This window comes from Perca fluviatilis, chromosome 18 (assembly GCF_010015445.1).
Source record: "Perca fluviatilis chromosome 18, GENO_Pfluv_1.0, whole genome shotgun sequence".
Classification (NCBI taxonomy): Eukaryota; Metazoa; Chordata; class Actinopteri; order Perciformes; family Percidae; genus Perca; species Perca fluviatilis.
The window spans coordinates 19,158,597-19,179,974 of NC_053129.1; positions in this window are offsets into that span (position 1 = coordinate 19,158,597).

The following is a 21,378-nucleotide window of genomic DNA, read 5'->3' on the forward strand; positions in this document are numbered from 1 at the left end:
CAGCGGATGGTTCATCAAGTATACACACAAAATGGAATTGATAAGCAGCACATTTACTGATTTTTGATTTTTACCATTCCTACATGGTGGAAAGTAAAAAAAGAAAGAACAGAAGGGCTGAGTTAAAAACTAGTGGGAAGATGTGGTGATGCAGATAAAGGGAGGGTTGTGAAAAAGTGGAAACATGGGGCAAGTTTAATTGAGGACTGGAAGAGCGGGAGATGAAGTGAAGAGGAGGGGCGAGGGAGAGGTCTGGCTTGGGACAGTGAACTGGAAGTGTACGTGTGTATGTGTGTGTGTGGGGACAAAATGCACTTGTGACACAGAGCAGTATTGACAAGCAAGGCTGATGCCCCTGAGAAAACCTTCAGAATTCAATCTCATTGATTCCCACAGAGGAGTGGAGGACGCTGCCTCTGGTCCATACTCTGAGTCATTACACACACATGCACGCACACACACACACACACACACACACACAGACACACACACACAAATAGTTAAATTCATGCATTTCAAGCCTTTTCTCATAATAAATGCAATGTGGAAATTCAGTGTGTTTTTAACATGTTTTTCAAAACAAATTAAATATTTTTGCTCAAACTGTCTGCAAATGTTTTATACAGGAAAATAATTCAACCTTTTACAGAACCACCCCTGAATCTCTCCGAGTCCTCAGAGTGTTTTCATGCTAAGCACTAATGCGACTTATTTCTATAGCTCCCACATGTACAACTTCATTACATTGTTAATGCCCTCCCTTTGTGCAAGTATGTGTGTGATAGAGTGAATGCATCCATCATGCATGTGTGCAAATCATGTATGTGAGAGAGAAATGAGGAGGAGGAGGAGGAAGAGATTGTGGTGGGTGTTGAAGGGGTGGTGGTAGTGTTGGGGGGGGGGGTGGATGGGTGGCACAGAGTCCATGTGTTGTATGACCTTGGTCACTGCTGAGGGGACCTAGTTTCTTGCCAAGCCAATCAATAAGCTAAACAGGCGGAGGATGGCTATTTGGAGCATGGGAAGCCAAACTCAAATACTGATAGGTTATCTGCCTGTCCCAGCACCACTTCTGTGCAAATATTGGACCAGCACATTTTTCACGGTGACTTGCATTTGGAAAAAAAAGAAAGAGAGTCAGAGAGGAGTGAGAGGGGGGTGTTGAGAACAGACATGGTCGAGTGGATATGTTGCAGAGGGCAAAACCTCCCTCCTCCCTCCATGTCTCTCTCAGACCCCCTCTTCTTACCCCCCTAAACCTTCAACCAACAAGTGCATCTCCCTCTCTCTCCCTCCCACCCACACTCTTTGGACAAGTGTACAAAGCAGTGCAAAAAATAGCAAACAAAATGTAATGAGAACAATGGGAGAAGATAATTTAAGATAATTTTTTATCTCCATGGGGGCTCCTTTAGCGGTCATATTATGCTTCCAGTAAATTCTTAAATACTCACCTAAAGTTGTAACACATTTTCTGCTATCCAGTCCTTCTTTAAAGCACTTTAAATTGCTGTTGCATTAGATGGCGCTCTACAAATGAACCTGTCTAATAAGGCACCCTTTATGAAGAGTTATAATATTGTAAATACATGTATTATTAATTGTTAAGCATGTATTAATGCTTTATAGATTATTGTATAAGCAAGTCATAAGTATATATATATAAAAATATATATATAAAGTTTAGATTTTTTTTTTGATTGTGAACCCCTTATTGTTGTATATCTTGTACCAGCATGACACTTTATTATAAATGTTGATACGTCATTGATAAAGTGTTTAGATAAACTAAATCTGCAGTTGTAAATGTTGATTAGTTGTTAATAAACAGACCGGTTTCCAGATTCTCAATAGATCATAATCATTCAGTTTTTGTTCGTAATTAAATCACTGAAATAATTGATTGTAAGCAGCAAATCTGAAACCAGGCTAAGTTATTCCTGATTAATTAAAGAGTTAAAAAGATATAGTCATGCTGGAGGAGATTTAACAACATGGCAACCCAGAAATGGTTTTGTATTAATGACTCATAAATGAGCTATAATGCATTACTGAATAATATATTAACCATTAATAAAGCCATATTATGATATATAAACCCTTTATATAGGGTTCATTATTAGAGAGTGGCACCCAAATATCTATATACAGTATTTTTTCATTGCTACTATCTTTGACACACTGTTCATTTATTAAGTGGTTACAGGTGTAATGAGTGAGCTGGATGTTGCTGTGCAATTTTTATGTGTGTGATTACAGCCTTGGTTTTAATAATGTAGCCATAATAATAAAAACATTTATTATAGCAGTAGTCTGCCTTGTATTTTGGGGGAAATCCATTTCTCTCTTGTGAACAGAATGTAAAGTAATCCAAAATCAGTGTAGGAATAATACATATAGCAAAGCTAATGATGAATTTTGAGATGACAAGCTAAGCAAAGAAAAATTTGATGAGTTCGTGAGCGACATTTACTTGGGTGTGAGTGTATATTAGTGAGTGTGTGAGATAGAGACAATGTATCAGTGTATCTCTAAGTGATCTGTAGATGATGGCAGCTGGATCTAATCAATAATGGATGAGTGACACATGCCAACCACTGTATCCCAACCACTCTGGAGAGACACCAAACAGTCCAATGTGTGTGCGTCTGTGTGTGTGTGTGTGCGTCTGTGTGTGTGTGTGTGTGTGTGTGTGTGTGTGTGTGTGTGTGTGTGTGTGTGTGTGTGTATGTAAGTAGAAATGCGTGAAAGCAAGCAGTGAGACCCCCTTCGAGACGATTCAAAGCTCAGAGAAAGAGAGGGAAAGTAATCGAGAGATAGATAAATAGACAGAGGGAAGGAGGGTAAGCTGAGGGGGGAGTGCGGTGCTTTTCCCATCAGGTGTAGAAGTCAAAGCCTGCTCGCGTCGGTACAGTGGAGCCTGGAACAATGACTTCAAGAGCAGTGCACAGCAAAACCACATTAATTATTAGAGAGGAGCGATCAAAGCACAACTGTGACATGAAATAAATGAATTAAAGCTGGAAAAAAATATCTGAACGAAGGGTCTTCCACATTTCAGTAAAAATATTTTTTTTTTTTTTTTTTTTTTTTTTTTTTTATGTTGAATATTTCTACAGTATGTAGGCTAAACTAGATTCAACAATTTCTCATATTTATTTGTCTCTTTGTTTGAGACTGTTTTACTGCCTGTTGGTTTCATGTAATTTATATAACCTTTTAGAGTGTAAATTTATTTTCTTTCTTTCGCAGATATGGATGACAATATGTGCATTAAGTATGAAGCTTGACATAAACCTAGCTTAGTAAAGCGGAGTGTCGACATTTTAGGAAACAACCAAGATGGGTTGGTATGTGGTACTTTCTATTTTCAAATTCTAATGGTTTAAAAAACGTCAATACTCGTTCACAGACATGTTGATGCTACACTATCACAGCCCATAGCTGCACGCTGTAGTTTGTTTACATTTGTCCGTCACTCATCGCTACTGTATATGTTTCATTGCTCTGATTGGTTGTAGGTCTATCCCATCGTGTCCAGAGGCATTTTGGTCTACGTCCTACGTTCATAATGCCCCTTGGAAATCAAAAATCAACTGAGAGGTTACAGACTAAAGATTGATTTATACCATTGCGTAAAATCTACATTGTGGTTACGTACGTTGGTATGTGGAGGCACGGACTTACGCCGGACCCTACGCCGTAGCCTGACGTGCACCTCTGGAAAAATGTAACAACACGTAGTGGTGACGCACGTCGTGTCTTGGTAGCGTTGCATTTCCCCCTACTCATTTCATGGTTCTCCTTCTCCAGAAACAACATGAAATCAAGGAGAGGGTTAACTTTTCCTGCTATAGATTTCCCACCATGGTCAGAAAGCACAGGGGAGACAATTTGTTTCTCTCACTATGACTCTAGTGTCGCTACTCGCTCCAAAGCTAATCACCGTCACTCTCTCACTTCTCCCTCGCTCTACCACACACTCCCCACACACACACATGCCGGCTCGACGCACACACCAGTGCGCAAGTATAAACTTCAGGCCACTTACGTAGGCTACGGCGAAAGCTCTGTGTGGAGCCTACGCAGAACCTTAACTCACATTTGCGTCTGGCAATGACCCACCCTTCAATAGCATCCGCGCACTACGATTGGCCAGGTGTCCATGCTCACGCGAGGTAACGGAACCTGATTTGTTCAGGTCCTATCCCCTGACCAATCGGCTATCCTAACCTTAACCACTCAAGGTCAATGCCTAACCCGGGCTGCTTCGTAGGGCGGGTCCCAGAACTGCATTTGGCTCCATTATAACGCAGCAATGATGGCTAGGGACTTCTTGTTGTGACTGTGATGTTGCCGGGCAATCAGCGGATATGCTGCACAGAAGTGTTGGGGGGACAGACAAACTGTTATTCATCAAGAGATAGTTACAAACTCCTCCTAAAATCACACCTGTCTGGTAGACCTAATTTACTCTGGACGAAGCTTGGCTAGGTCGTTATGCTAAGCTAAGCTACAGTAGTCGCCTCCTGGCTCTAACTATCTAAAAATGTTGAACTGTTCCTTTTGAAATCATTCAGTGTTGTTATTCAGACTTTGAAGTGCTGGTGGAGACGACAGTGGGGGCATGTGATTACAGATTGTGTGTGTTTGGTAACAGAGATGGCCCCTTTTTCTGTCTGTCTGCAGCTCTGGCTGGCTGAACTGGTGTGATGTTGTCTTCCTGTTTCAGCTCCTCCACTCCGGTCTGGCTGCCATCCCTCGTCTCTCTCTCTCTCTCTAACTATCTCATTCGCTCCCGATCTCGCTTCCTCCCTTTTCTCTCTCTTTCCATTTCTCTCTTTCTCTCTCACTGACACTGGGCACTGCTCCCCTCCCTGACCATCTGGGCCTCTCCTCCACGACTGTGTGTGTGTGTGTGTGTGTTTGTGTGTGTGCACACGCAGACAGGCGTGTGTGAGCGAGAGCTTGCGAGCAGTTTCTCCTCAAGAGGGCATATATGTGTATGTCTATGTTTGTGTGTTTGTGTTTGGGTGTGTGTCAGTAGAAGAGTCTTCCTTCGCCAGGTGGACAGCTGCTACTTAGTAGCCTTACAGCCCAGCCAGCAAAGTCAGAGAGAGTGCGCTAGCGGACTTAACCCTTTATATTCCAAAACAATGCTGAACACGGACAACACACTGGGATGTGTGTTTGTGTGTGTAGCATTATTATTATGCGTGCTGATGTGTCTTGTCAGTATTACTTTACACACTTCATACCAGTGTAATGCTATATACTCATGTATACTGTATGTACGGCGTGTGTGTGGGCGTTTTCAGTGTTGGTGATCATATTGTATGTCACTTTGTTTTAATTACTTTTCTTTATCTCTGTTTTTCTTATTATAAATCATGTTCAAATGAGAAAATAAGACTGTACACTATACAGTATTAGATTGATTAGCTGTTCAGACTACAATATCGGTTGTGGATTGCATTGAAAAACAACACACACTCCACAACTCACATGACATAATAAATTATAGTGGTGTAGCATTCACCTATAACTTAATACCTCAAATAGTAATGTAAAGTAGCTCAGAACTTATTAAAACTAAGATATGCTGCTGCTGTGTGTGCAGATATACACTTACCATCACTGACTGTGTGTGTATACTGTACATTGTGTTAAATCTACATCTGTGTGTTTGTGAGGCTGGCAGTCCGATTTAATACTCTTATCCGTCCCGGCGGTCCTGTCTTTGTCTGGTCCTTAAATGGAGGTTTAGTCTCTGCAGCACAGGCCGGGCTGGATGAGCTTAATCAAACCATTAGAGTCCTGAGCCCTGAGGAGCATCTCACCACCTCCTACTGAGATCTGCTTTAAGACATGGTGGCAGTGGCAAACACTCAAACCTCTGGATTAGATTGGCTCTCAACGACTTAGCGGCGTTCTCTCTCTCTCTCTGTCTGTCTGTCTCTCTCTCTCTCTCTCTCTGCCAGGCTTTATCTGTCTGTTGGACTAAATGCACTTTCTTTAGAGGCCTTTTAAAAGAGTCTTAAGGTAAATGCAAGTACAAACAGCCGTACTTCCATTTTCACAGATCAGTGAGGGATTATTGAGAGCAATAACAACATTTAATATATGTACATAAACGTTTTAACCACTAAGTTGGAAACTAAACTTGAGTACTGCTACACTGCAGGGAGTGGGATGTACAGGTGTTTCCATACATGCGTTGGACAACTTTTAACATAATGACCTCTATGTATCCCCAAAACTCACTCCCATGTCCTTGAATATACACAATACCCGCACTCTAAAGATTTGGAACTTGTTTATGGTGAGTTCCCCTCAGAGTGATCCTCTACCCTGGTTTTCCACGGACTCTCTCCTTAATTGATTTCACATGCGACAACTGTGGATTGTCTTTCTGAAATGTCCCTCTATGGCCAGTGTGCAAATGACGAGCAGTGACAATGTCGGTTTTGTCCCTGGCCTCTTTTCTTGGCTGCTTGTGTTTCAGTGTTCTTGCTTTGATAAGCAGTATCGGAGCGCATTCTTCCTTGCCCCCAGAGGATGATGGGTATTAGTGTTTTCTGAAGAGTCTGGAGTCCACTTCCTCCGCAGCCTTTCGTCCAAGTGAGACAAGCGTATCAAAATACTTCCCCTCAGTCTGGCTGATGAGCCATGTTAAAAGATTAGAAACAGTGGCTTAATTTGAAGGGAGAGCTTTGGAAATATCAAGAAGAGGCCATCATCCCCTGTGTTTAGTTTGTAGGAAGTGGATAGAGATATCCCCCATTGTAAATCTTTCACTGTGACATTTGATTGAAAAAAAGGGAGAGGGAGAAAGAAAGAAAGAAATAGGACATATTCTAAAGCCTTTCTGTGTTGCAGGAATTAAACAAACGCAAAACAGGGATAAAATCGGCTTAGACTGTTGAGACAAGTACATCTAAGAGAATGCACAAAAGGAGGGGTGTAAACGGCGGATTCTTCCCAGCTAAAAACTTATCAAGCACAGGCTTTGTGCTCAATCCATTTAAGTGAGTCCCTAACACGCCCCTATTGTATGCCTTTAATGGTGGAAAAGTGACTTGTGCAGGGCTATCGCCTCTTCATGGGGATTACAGCTAAGTGCTTAAGTTGTAGTGAAACCCGGATTTACTGATGGCAAAGAGAAAAGGGCAAGGGAGGGAGGGCAGAAAAAGGACCCTTACTAAGGATTTGTGTCAGGATCGCACTGTTCCCCTCGTCTGTCTGTGGCAGAGTCCAGAGAGGACAACTGGTGTTCACATGCGAGCCAACAAGCAGACACACACAAGTAACAATGCTTTTGCACAACATCCTTTTACTGTGCGTGTCTGTATTTTCCTTGTGATCCCTTCCCGTCTGTGCCCCTGTCTCTCTCTTACCCCCCTCTCTTTCTCTCTTGTTCCATCTCCTGTTTTAATTAATTTCTAGCTGTGCTGCCGTATGAGACTTGGCCATGGAAGTGTCTGCTCCTGCAATTTCAGCCCTCATCTCCTGCTGCTGCCAGAAAATGACTCAATGCTCCTTGCGTTTCAAGAAGGAGAGGTAAACAAGGCCAGCAAAAAGAAAGAAAGGCAGAGAGAGAAACTGTACATCAATGATTAGACTTAATGATGTATTCAGGTTCTTAATGTGAAGGATGTGAGCCTAGGTACGTCAGTTTACACCTGGTATGAGAATGTATCTCCACATGCGTCTTAAGTGACCACTTGTCAGATCTCACTATATGCATTAAATACGTAAATAATTTCTGTTTGCAAAGACCAAATGTCTTGTTGTTTTAAACCGGCGGGAAGCAGCGGTAGTAATATCCTACATATACATGAATTTGGGAATCTAACAATATAAAGTAAATGTCTACCGGCGGTCCCCGGGAGTCTCCATGCCGCTAACACCAGAGCTCCAGAGAGAGCAGGCGGGCGGGCTGGCAGGTGGCACACCACCTCAGAATGCAGTCTGAGTGATCAGATCTCAATGCGTCTTCATTACATCTTGGGTGCATTCAAACCTGTACTTAGAGCTGTCCACTGTTGATCGGATCACCCAAAACACTTGTTAAACCCATGTCTGAACAGGGCCTCTGTAACTTTCTGAAACAAAGCAATCTGACCTTAACGATGCAATTGGAACGGTGTGTGTAAAAGTTGGCAGAGTTTGAACGTCTCCTTACTTCCTTCATTCTTTACACAACTATTTCAGTTTTTGTGTTTACAAACGAGTGCAACGCTATGAATGTCTTCCATGAGAGAGAACTAGTTTTTTTAAAGCATAACCCTGCTTACTTTAAGGCCGGCTACACACTGCCTACGTGGCGTTTTCTGTCTTTACACACCAGAAACGTGTTTGACGCGGCGCTGCTGCTGCTAGCCTTGTCTGTACACATGTATGTTTCCCATTGATAAAATGAAATACCATGTCAAACATAATTATATACTGATTTGATTACAGCAAAGACAACGTCGGCAGTATTGACGGCAAAATAGGCTACAGAATATTTCATTCTGTATTGACAGGTGCAATATATATTAGAAAATATATTTATACATTTATAACTGCATTTATATCAAAGGGTTCTCAGCAGGAAACCGATGGAGTGCCTACTCCAGGTAGGGAATGAGTCCTTACCCCAAGTGAAGGAGTTCAAGTTCCTTGGGGTTTTGTTCGCAAGTGAGGGGACAATGGAGCGGGAGATTGGTCGGAGAATCGGCGCAGCGGGTGCAGTATTACATTCAATTTATCGCACCGTTGTGACGAAAAGAGAGCTGAGCTAGGAGGCAAAGCTCTCGATCTACCGGTCAGTTTTCGTTCCTACCCTCACCTATGGTCATGAAGGCTGGGTCATGACCGAAAGAACGAGATCCAGGGTACAAGCGGCCGAAATGGGTTTCCTCAGGAGGGTGGCTGGCGTCTCCCTTAGAGATAGGGTGAGAAGCTCAGTCATCCGTGAGGAGCTCAGAGTAGGGCCGCTGCTCCTTTGCGTCGAAAGGAGCCAGTTGAGGTGGTTCGGGCATCTGGTAAGGATGCCCCCTGGGTGCCTCCCTAGGGAGGTGTTCCAGGCACGTCCATAGGAGGAGGCCTCGGGGAAGACCCAGGATTATATCTCCAACCTGGCCTGGGAACGCCTCGGGATCCCCCAGTCGGAGCTGGTTAATGTGGCTCGGGAAAGGGAAGTTTGGGGTCCCCTGCTGGAGCTGCTCCCCCCGCGACTCGACACCGGATAAGCGGACGAAGATGGATTTATATCAAAACCTAGAGACTTTCAAACATCAACATGTCATTTATTAATATGTATTTGTGTCAAAATTACATATAAACATCTTTTCCTATTCTATTTTGCCTGGAAATGCTTCCAACACGCTTGCGTGTTGCGTGAAAAATAGGCATCGGTTCTATTTCTAGCATGCATGGGTTTTCAGCGCGGCAGTCAGCGCTGCCTGTCACGCAGGCAGTGTGTTAGCTCTAACCTGTTAACAGGCGAGCCGAAATAAAAACGGACACGCCACGCAGCTGACACGCTCACGCCACGCGGCCAGTGTGTAGCCGGCCTAACACTTTCACACACCTGGTCAACCGTGTGAAATGGGCATACTTGTTGTCGCTTTTGTAAAGTTACTAAAACTGTCACTTTGTTTGAAGCATATACTAGTCTGACCTGCCATTGGCCACGTATTTCACGCGGCATTCTCCTCCCGCTATCTATTTTGCAAAGGCACCGTCCACTGCATCCCGGGCAGCTGTACGGTGTGTTTTCAACACAGGAAGTGGATGCTTGTCATTTACTTGTGCCAATGTCAAAGCGCTGTCACTTTCAGACCCGAGTGATATGATACACCTTCCGATGAAAAGGAAGAGATGCTGATGATGCCGACGATAGACGAGTGTGCAAGTGTTTAGGAGAGAACGCTTCTCCTTGAGCATTGTGTTTGTGTGTCTGTTCCCTAAGCTAACACACTGTATGAAGGTAAACTCGGGAGCACCTGCCTCTATTGTCATGCTCTCACCCCCTCACACACCTTTCACTTGAGCACACAAAACCCAATACTGAGTAAAGATGAAGAAAGGGCCAAGCCCTGCATGAGGCAAAGGCTGCCTATTCAAAAAAAGACGGTAAACCCTCTGTCTTTTCTCTCACTAAGCCTTGATACGTTCCTCAAAGCTACTGAGACCCATTGTGTGTCTCTAGCTTTGTTGTCTCGTGTTTAAGCAGGCTGATGATTCTAATAATGATGATGATGATGCTAACGATGACGGCAATAGCTTAAGGCCAAGCAGCTGCCGAGGGGTTGAGAGAGGCACAGACAATCGGCCTGTTTACTCAAGAAAAGGTACACTTTGGATGTTCAAAGTGACGGCTGCTGAATGGAGATTGACTGTGTGTGTGTGTGTGTGTGTGTGTGTCTGTGTGTGTCTGTGTGTGCCTGTATTTAACTTCACCTCATTTAATTTGGGGCCTTATGTGCATATTATATTATTATCATAATAATGCCCTGTGACATGATAATTCAGTAAGTAAACAAAATATATCAATGCATATCTATAACTCAAAGGAATTGTTTGGTTTCGATTACCCATGCCACATGGATGTCTTTTTTTATGTCTTTGCATTCAAATCAAAGGAAAGGAATGTTGACAAGTGAGATTAGAAGTTTAGCTCAGTTGCAGTTTGCAATTATTTTTAAAGGAGTAAGTATTCCTTGGGAGCAGTGGAACAAGCTGCAAACATTGACATAAAAAGTTGTTGTGTTGAATATTGTAGCAAAAAATTGCCTATTTACACAACCAGCAGACATGAAGTGACATAAGCGTTCATTTTAAGTCCAATATCGACTCCTCTTTTAGCTCTGTTTTGATGTCCTGATGGAAAAAGCTGGCTCTTAAGCTGCTAAATGCTCCACTATGTTATGTTCACTAGCTAGTTGCTAAACTTGTCTGCCATTTGCTCTTTGTGCAGAAAACTGCTGCCTTCATGCTGCTGGAAATGAGGTTGATAAAATTCTCTGAGTTCATCATCACTACAGGCAACACCTTTTACATTACATGTAGTCTTTTGTTAATATAAAACATTGATTATTGCAGCTTGAATCCCGGTTGATTGGGTGTTGATAAAATGTTCCTTTTTAATCTGTGAAATAAGTGTCTTTATAAAAAATGTAAATTATAACCTGTGGTTACTTGTGGAGACGTTTGACAGCTTGTGTCAACATTTAGCTAACCTCCAAACTGCACACAAAGACACATTAGTTATGTAACACAGAAAAATGACATTTAAGTAGCTGCACTTAGGCAGCGTGTGTTTTCGCTCTTCCATCTTCCAGCCTGTTTCCAGGATTTGCTATCCCCTCACCGTGGCGACAGTGATATTTTCGCCCTACTTAAGCTCCAGATGCTGAGAGGCTCCTTGTACTGGCACTGTTGCAAGAGGGCCAAAGAGGTTAATGCACCCAGGGAGGGAGAAGCAACCAGCTGTTGGCCTTCCAATGTTTAAAACCTCCTCCCCTCCATCTATCCTATTCTTTCTCCCTCCCTCCACCCGTCAAAGGAAGAAAGCCCGGGCAATAAAAAGCGCTCAAATGGTGAAACATCTGTTAGGAGCATTTCAGTGCGGCCAAGAGCGTCTTAAGTCCTCCTGAGCAGCAATATGAGGACATTTTCTGGGCAGGGGCAACAGGGACTTAGAATGAGATAAGAGGAGATAATGGCTGGATGGAGGACTTGGGAGCTGCAAATGCACAATCCGGAGGTCTGCACGGAGATGGGGGTAGGAAGGGAGGAACAGGAGGGGGAGAAGGAGGGAGGAGGAGGGTCTAGGAGGCCAGAGGAAAGTGGTCTGGTAAACAATGCCTCCGCATTAGCATGATAATCTGAAACATGCCTTTTATTTAGATAAAGATGTAGGTTATACTGGGGGAGTCGTACATGATGTGCAAGTGTCTGTGTTTCTGTGTGCAGGAGTAGGTGTGTGTGTGTGTGTGTGTGTGTGTGTGTGTGTGTGTGTGTGTGTGTGTGTGTGTGTGTCTGTGTGTCTGTGTGTGTGTGTGTGTCTAAGACATGAGAAATGTATAACAATGTACAAAGGAGCTCTTGTCCATGGATGTGCAGGACATGCACAACATAGCAAGTCAGACTGCTAAGCAGCTTATGCCAGGCTATTACGGTCCTTCTACATTACTCGCTGTTTTAACATTCAACATTTATGGGACCGTGACTGACTTGAAATGCCCTCAGTGTTGTTAAAAACCTGGATTATAGCAAGACTATGTAACTTTTGAAAGAGGAAGTAACACATCTAATTTTTACAAATTAATAGTTGAATTCATAAGCAATTAAACAAAGTCTTCAACAATTCAACATCTTTTGCCACTAAAGCCTCCCTTGATCCGGTATGACCAGTAGCTTATGGTGGCTAATTTTAGCTAAAATTAGCAAAGAGTCAAAGAAAAACATTTGAATGGTTTTATTATAAAAGTAAAACTAGACATAGACACATCTTTATTGTGGTCCTATTCAGGTTGCTCATTAATGACGCCTTTGAAGCAACTCACTCAAGAAAATTTGATGTGCAATTATATTAGGGTAACCAGATTTCCCGGAGCTAAAACCGGGACACTTTGCACGTGACCGTAGTGCTCGTGCACGCACACACTTTTTAACGTGAACATGTGCCAGCCCAGGTCAGACATATAGACAGTAACTTCATTATTTTGACCGTAGGCTCCTCATCTAATAATAACAGTGTTTTTTCCTGTAAAATTAACAAAATTGCAGCAACAGCCTTTTTCAGTTTAGTGTGAGATTTATGTTGAGATTTTTTCTAAAAAAGATTCTTTGAAGTGTTATTTATTCCAATAACACCAAAAGAATTAAAATGATTTATTGAAAATTTTGAGCATATCCACTTCATTTCCTGCATTCTGGTGAATTTCTATGCACATATTTCTACCTTTTTCTGAATCAATGTATACTGCAACCTGCAAATATCTGTAGCCTAGGCATCATTTACTCCTCCCTCCTGTTTGGCGTCTGTTGGTGAGGAAGTAACCTCCTTAAATGTGCATATGACAATTATTTACCTCAATGATACATTAATTCATTTTAATTTATAATAGACCCCTGGACTGTAATATTTCAGATGTGTTTGAGCAAGATTTCTGCTCATGTCCAAAACTTTGTGCACCTTCAAAATACAGTATATCTGTGTTCTCTGTGATTTGGAGGAGACAATGAGTCGTGACATTTTGAGAAAAATAAAGTTAGGTTAGTAGGCTATTACAAGAATAAAGTCACTATATTTCAGAAACTAATCTATACCTGCACCATAGTCTGCTGTGCATTACGTGATTTCTCTGCTGATACGGCAGATCTCAGACCTCCTGACAGACACAGAGCCCCGTTTGGTTCTCTGGTCTCTGAATGAGACAAATAGTTTAGCTAGAGAAGTGGCTGTACGCTGCTCTACATCGGAGGTGGAAAACGGAAACTACAGAAATACACGGAGCACAAACGCAACACATCTACCGCAGCATGCCCACAGCTGAGCCGAGCACGTCCATAAACCTCAAGCTGCCCTGCATTTTACAGAGAGTGGACACAAGCTGGTCTGCTTCAGAGCTCTGTGTGTCTGAGTCTGAACCGTAGACTGGGAAAGTCACGTCCCCGGAACTTCAAACTAAATCATTAGCATTGCGCTCCTAAACTTTGTGTTGATGGCATCAATATATTACACTGATTTGGCTAAGATTCCTCCCAAAACTTCACCCGGCTTTCCTCACTGAGAGACGGTTGCTAGGTGATAGCAACAAATACAGCATGGTCGGACCCCGCACGTAGCTGCCCGTTTTATTCGGGAATAAAATCGGGACTGTCCGGGTCACACCGGGACGTCTGGTCATCCTAAATTATATTGTAATTACCACTTTTGGTCACTGTTCAAAGGAAGTATTGGGTCGCTAACTTGGACTTTGCTTTAAATAAAAGTTGGGGACTTACTCCTGATTAAAGCTATCATACTGTGTGTTATGCCATACAATATGACAAAAGTGCACTTAAATACCTAATATCCCTCTGTTTACGATCTCTGTCCTCAGGAGCGTTTTAGCACCGTTTCAGAACTTATCTCCATCTATACTAACACGTCTGTAAACGCATCCCACAGACCATTCACGTATACTGCGTGCTGATAACCCTGCTGGACATGGGAATTGCTGCATATAATAGTAAAAAATAATAAAAGTTTGCCTTCTTTGCATGTAGGCAGTAATACCATTATGAAATGCACAACAGCTGCTAGCATCACCAACAAGGTCAGAAATGACTGTAATTCGTTATTCATGTTGAATTAACTACCAATAGTTTTCCAAAGGTCTCCGTTTCTGCCTGTTAAGACTGAAATGCAACCCCTGAGTTTTCAAACTAATGGGGTCACCAACATGCTTCTCTCTTTGTAATGGCAGCATTAGTACATTTCATTGTTCTTGTAAACTGTGGTCAAAATTAGCTTTAATCTAATCCAGTCAATAGAGAAGCGAAAGGCATCTTAAATGCTCTCTTTTTAGGCAAAGTCTCTATGTAACTGTGACATGGGACTGCATGGGGTTTCACCAGATGTTGATCTAGCAACATATATGCTAAAAGATGCAGTGTAGCTGTCACATTGTCAGGGGGAACTTAACATTCAACAGTAAACTACATCGTAGATTTGCATGATAAAACTGAAAGTGTCATTTATTGCATGTACTGAATATGATTGAAATTAGTGACATGACCTTTTTCAGTTAATTCAATTAAAGGAGCACATTTAAAAAAAAATTGCACTTAATACCTTGGAAAATATTTTCATTTCATTTTCATTTATTTACTTATAAAGGACAACGCACATTAATCAACATTTCTGTAAATGTGCCAGTGTTAGCCAGCTGGCTAATTTTCAACTGTAGGCCAGATGTTTTGAGACCAGAGAAACAGGAAACCGCTAATGATGGAGATCTTGATACAATATTAAAAGTCGCAGTACAGGCCATGCAGAGCTGACTATATCTGACAATAAAGTAAGTGGGGGGTGATCATTTAATCCAAATATAGTTTTGCTGCTGAATTTGTAAGGCTATACAAAATATACCTAAAATTGGCCAGATTGTATTTAGTTATTTGCAATAGTTTTTTCCACTTTTTTTAAGGAAAGGTGAAGTCGAGGATGATACGAGATATTTGACATGAGACAACTTGAATGTTCTCATCAGACACATAGACTTTAGGATCACAGTCAGATGCAAAGTGTGTCTGTCAAAAACATGCAGACAGTTTTTTGACATTAAGAAACCGGTGTGAATCATCAAGCCATTTGGTTACATTTACCATCTAGCACTGAGTTTAGAAGCTGCTTGTTCTTTGGTTTTTGCATGGACGTAAATTACAGTATCATCTGCATACATCTGAAATTCACACCCTGTGCAAATCAATGGCAAGTCATTTACATATAAGCTAAACAGAAGAGGTCCTATGTTGAGTTACATTCAAAAGCCAGTGTATGTTGAAGGATAAGACAGAAAAGGCAACGTGACATCATGACTTTGCGTAAACATACACGCCACTTTCCTAAAGCCAAGTGGCGTGTTATCTGTACCCATTTTGAGCTATCCGTGTGTATGTCTACGCTGTATACAGCAGACGGCAATCTGCCATGTCCACTTTCTAAAGCCACGTGGCGTGTTATCGCGAGGCTACATGTTATCGCGAGGCTGCGTGTTATCACGAGGCTACAGTTAGGAAACGTGACACGCGGGTTGGGTTTAGGAAAACAACAACCGGTTGGGTTTAGGAAAAGAAGGTTTGGTTGGGTTTAGGAAACATGACACGCTGGTTGGGTTTAGGAAAAGAAGAACGGGGTTGGGTTTAGGAAAAGAAGAAACGTGGAAAGGAAACGTCACGCAGGACACTAAATAAATGCCACACGGGACATGATCCCCGCTCTTCTAGGTGAAGTCCTGTGTTTTACCCATCCTCCACCCCGACCAACCTCCCTTCGCTGATTTTCGCCCTTTCATACTACTCGCTACGGTGTAAATTCAACGCAATCGCAAGGTAATGTAAGTCAATGGAGGCCAAACGGCATTGTTAAAAACGCAAAAAATCAAGTATTAATTAATAACACGCCAATAATGGCATACGAATTGGCGTGTCATACATACGCCACTTCTTGAGATCAGTCTGGAAAAGGTAAAATAAGAAGAAAGCAATTAAGTGGGTTCATAATAAGGCTTCAACATTACAAATGCATACACTGCTGTTGCATGCCCTCATTACATGCTCTTGTCATGTTCTCTGAAAGTGAGAAGTAGCAACAGCTGGGTTCACTGCTGCATCTGGACGGCAAGACGGAACTGGAAGTGTTTTTTTTAACAGCTTTTTTAAAATGATAAGGATATCTCTGCCATCTACTTATGTACCTACATAGTGAGTGTGTATGTGCAGATGCAGTCTAATTTGATGCAATTGTATAGAGTGTGTGTGTGTGTGTGTTTCCAGGCGCCACTCACCCTGATAAAAGCCCTTTGACACTCAGCTGTTTAACAGCTCAAACTGTCTTTGCTCTGTGGATTAATCACACACACACACACACACACGCACGCACGCGCACACACACACACACACACACACACACACACACACACACACACACACACACAGCTTCAATGACCTCCACAACACCTCCAACACACCCCTCCCCAATTTAACAAGGAATAACTTGTGAGTATGTGCATGTGTTTATTTGTGTGAGCGTGCAAATTAAAGTATTTACACACAAATTCAGTGGCCTGCTGAGGGCGTCCTACACCATACGGCCCCTCTTCTCTGCATTTTAACTGTGGTGACAGGTGCTGGTTCAAGAGACAATAGAACTCCAGAGCTGGCAGCCAGCACACCATAAAGAGAGAGAAAAAGAAGAGGCATTTGTAATTGTCATTGCGTGAGAGAGACTTTCCAAATCTATTCTTTCTCCCAAGTTTTGCCTCAAAGGTGAGAATAAGTGGTTTAAGTTACTGTAGAATACAGAAATGGAGACAGAGTGAGTGAATTTGAGTGCTGCTGAGAGAAGAGGAGGTAAATGAAAAAGGAGCATGAAAGATACAGAGCTACACCCAGCTCACAGCTCTTTCCACTCAAAAAGGGACTAAAATGCCTGTTGAAAGTTTCAGCCTTTCAGTCTTTGATTCCACCAGTTTGCAATGTGACTCCTCAAGAGCACAAAGACGAGAAGTCTGAGCACTTCTGTGTTGTTGCACCAACCACACAATACAAACCCCTGCTGCCAAATTGGATTCTATGGCCCCGATTCAACTTGTTCGGTGGTTTCTGGCAGTGTATTTATAGTAAGAGTGTAATGTATGTTTCCTGGGTGAGATCATATACAAATAAAAGGTTCCCTCTGGCCTATGGCTTGTTTCTTAATAAAGTTCATCTCTGGCCAGAACACACATCGATATAAATAACCAGCCCCATCAAAATTCTTAGAAAGCATGTGTGTGTGTGTGTGTGTGTGTGTGTGTGTGTGTGTGTGTGTGTGTGTGTGTGTGTGTGTGTGTGTGTGTGTGTGTGTGTGTGTGTGTGTGTGTGTGTGTGTGTGTGTGTGTGTGTGTGTGTGTGTGCGTGTACGTGTACGTGTACGTGTACACACGTGCGTGTCCCACAGGGTGAGTGTGCTATTCACCTAGCCGATAGCTGTTTTTTTAATTTCGATATTATAAGGTGAGCTAGTTTTGGCTTCTGACAATATTTGCCTCCTGTTATGTGTATTAACCACCAGTGAAGTTTTATTTCTGTCAAAAGTCAAAATCATTTTAAAAAATACAGTCCAGAACACCTATTACTAGTTTTGTATTACTAGCATTTGTTTTTTATTACTAGCATTTGTAGTACTAGCATTGGTTTTTTAACTCGAAAAGCAAAGTTAGGAAGCATGCAGAGTATTACTACAATTCTTGTTGATTTTAGTCATAGAAACATGCCTTAAAGGTGCTGTGATGGAAGCTGTGTTAAGGCCTCAGTATGCTTCGAACAAAGTATTGATTTGTAACTTTTGGAAACTGGAAATTGGAAGTGTGTGTGGGACATACATTGTGCATTTTATTTATTGGCCCATCTTGTGTGAGTAGAGCAAGTTTGTGTGTGTGTGTGTGTGTGTGTGTGTGTGTGTGTGTGTGTGTGTGTGTGTGTGTGTGTGCGTGTGTGCGTGTATGTGTGCGTGTGTGCGTGTGTGTGTGTGTGTGTGTGTCGAGGGTACCAAAGTGTGTGTACTTGGCATGTCACTGGGGCCAGGTGCAGGGCTGGGTTGTAATCACGAGTATGGGTTCTGCTCAGGATAAACAGGGTCTCTTTCTCATCTCTCCAGGGGCCACCGTTTCCTGGTACTCTTTGTAATGGGAGGAACACGACATCACAACAGCAGAGAAGATCAAACGGTGGTCGTTTGCTGAGTCAGGGTTAAGAAAAACCACCAGTTGACTCAAAAACATGCGTGACTGACCGAGGTTAATCAACAGAACAGCAAATCACGCAAAGCAGGTGTCGCAAGTGTCTTGTGAAGTCAGTTTCTATCTTGGTTAGGTAACATTTTCTTGTTGTTTCTTTTTGCTTTTGTCCAGATCTGGCATATGCAACAAGGGCAAATGCCCTTTGACTTTTTATTCCCACCATGTTTTGGTGTTTGTTTCTTTTGCAACAGAAAAACTGTTAGATATGATCTGATTCAGTGAGTCTGACCTTCTTTTCAGTCCTTCAGCACAAAAGTCTTTATTTTCTTTCTCCAGAATTCCCCCTTCAGCCTGTGATAACCTGCCGTCCATCCCCACCCCCTCCCTCTGCCTTGTGGGGCAGGAAGCGGAGCAGCTCAGACATACTGTACGGTCCCTCGCGTCTGGGCCGGAACCAGGATGTGTTGCTAGGCGCAGGGATGATTGTGTCAGCACTTGCTGGCCGCTTCGTTTCCTTACAGGTGATCTCCTGAATGGACAATGACAGATATACGTTTCCTGCTATTTTTCACTTCTGCAGGAGGGGATCAGAAAAACACGGGACTCTGTGACCACGGGGCCACCTCCGCAGGCAAGTAAGCAGGCTCCCAAAGATAGCAGAGCTTCAGACCGGGTGAGACAATGACACATTCAGCTGGTCAGCTACGAGACCTCGCTGTGACCCTGTGACCTCAGACTGGAGGCGGCTGTAGGGTTTAGTCAGTGGTGGCAACAAATCTGGGAGATGGGGAGGGGGGTGGATGATGAGGAAATATTGAGGAAGCAACTCTTGATTTCTGACGCGTTTGACGAACTTTGATGGGTAAAAGGTTGAGGAGGATGAGAGGGTGATGGTGTGGCTGGAGGGGGACAGGGAGGGGGGAGCGGACGATGGCGTGTGGCAGGATAGCTGAGGTCGTTCTTTTGATTTATGATTTTTCAACTTTTCCTAACTGTGCAGAGTATATGCACAGCACGGGAGGGGAAGGGGGAGAGGGGATAGGAAGTGAAGGAGGGATGCGGCGGGGAGTTGAAGTGGAGGGGTGGTCACGGTCTTTTGATTTATGACTGGGGTGATTAATGCCCAAGGATATTACCCCTTGGAAAAAGTGCTGGCCCCTTGACTGAAGTTGTGTTTTGCTACATGTCTGACAGGCAGGAGTGATTTGGCCTCCTTTTGTTTTGTGACGACAATGTGAACAGGGGTCATCTCTTGTTCACGAGTCAGGAAATATCTTTTTGATGAATTTATAATGAGCATAAACCCATCGGAGTTTGATATTATTCTCATCAAACATCTTTTTATTAAAGCATACGATTTAACATACATTCCATTTATACAGTCAGAGTCTTTTTTTATATAACTAATTCAAAAACCAAATAAGCTGTAACGTTAAACTATTATTGAAGAAAGACATCCGTTACTACCTGCAGTGGTAAAAAGAAATAGCATAACACCTTAATCTGTGTGTTAGTGAAAGGCTGTTCCTTAAGCTTAGCACAAGTCATTTACATTACACTAAATGCACAACACAGCTAATTATAAACCGTTCTCTATATATAAACAGTTTCCTCTCATTCACAGTCTCTAAACCCTGCAGCTTTAGGGCTGGACAGTCAGTCGACAGTCTGGAAATACATACAATGCAACAGATCTTGGGATTTTTTCTCTTACTATGATAACCATGATACTTATCTCTTTACGTGTTGGCAGAGCTGTGTTTTGTGAACTTTGCTGGCTGAGATTACCCTTCAGAACAAGTGTCTTTAGATTGAAACATTTATAAATGCAGTATAATCATTTATGTTCTTGTTTTATGTGTGTTTTTGAGTACTTATGCCCCGTAGTGCAACACACAGACACACACGAGGAGGTGACAGGAAGCACTAAGGTCAGCCATGGTCTGGTACCTCTGCTCAGCCATCTTGTTTTCAAAAGACATAAATCACCCGAAATCCACCGGTTCCTCTTCTCTTCAAAGGCCTTTGTTCAACAGCCTCGGCACAGAGGTTATCAGCAGGGCAACAGCAATAGTGTGTATAATAGACCTACTTATGGCTGCCTGATAAGATGCATTGAGAGTCTGTGACTCTCACTTTAGGCTGTCAATAAAACCAGGGAATCAGTGTGTTTTTTCAGGCTGTGAATTATATCACATCAATGTGACAGGGGCACTATTTTTCGACGCAGACTTGTCTGCCAGTATGAACCGTGGAAGAATTGTTTGTGTTCCTGTCTGTGGGTTTCTACGACTGACCCTGTCTGGTTGATTAAACGGCTCTGTGCTGCAGGTTTCAGCGCCATCATCCCCAGCTGGATCAGAAGGTTATACACCCAGCCGCGTACAGTAGATATTAATGTGGTCAATAAAAGTGTCTTGGAGTTATGTCAGCCGACTAGACGCTCCAAGGTTAAACGGTGTTAAGCACACCTTCTCCTACTTGTTAGACACTGTTTGTCTCAGTGTCAATCACGCCATATGTCAGCCTCTTTTATGTTTGCTTGTTCGCTCGCAGTGACGACTTTTCTTGCTCCCACCGCTCCCTCCTCCTCCTCACTACAACACACACATCTAATCGTAGGTCACCCTCACGGTTCTGCGTGTGTTGAACCAAGGAGTGCTGGTGGGGAGGAGGGGTTGGGTTGGGGGCATCAGCTATCGCTAATCACTAACACTATGGCTAACGGTAGCGCTGTGGAAGCAGTAGCCTTGCAGCCGTGTGATCTCCAGCTAACCTTGCCCACGGGCCTCTTTTGTCTGCACGCCGCACACGGCTGGCTCCATCCTCTCTCTGTTATTGAGCGGGTTGGATGGAGGGTGGGGCTGAATCAATGGCGAATCGCTGGCACTGTTCT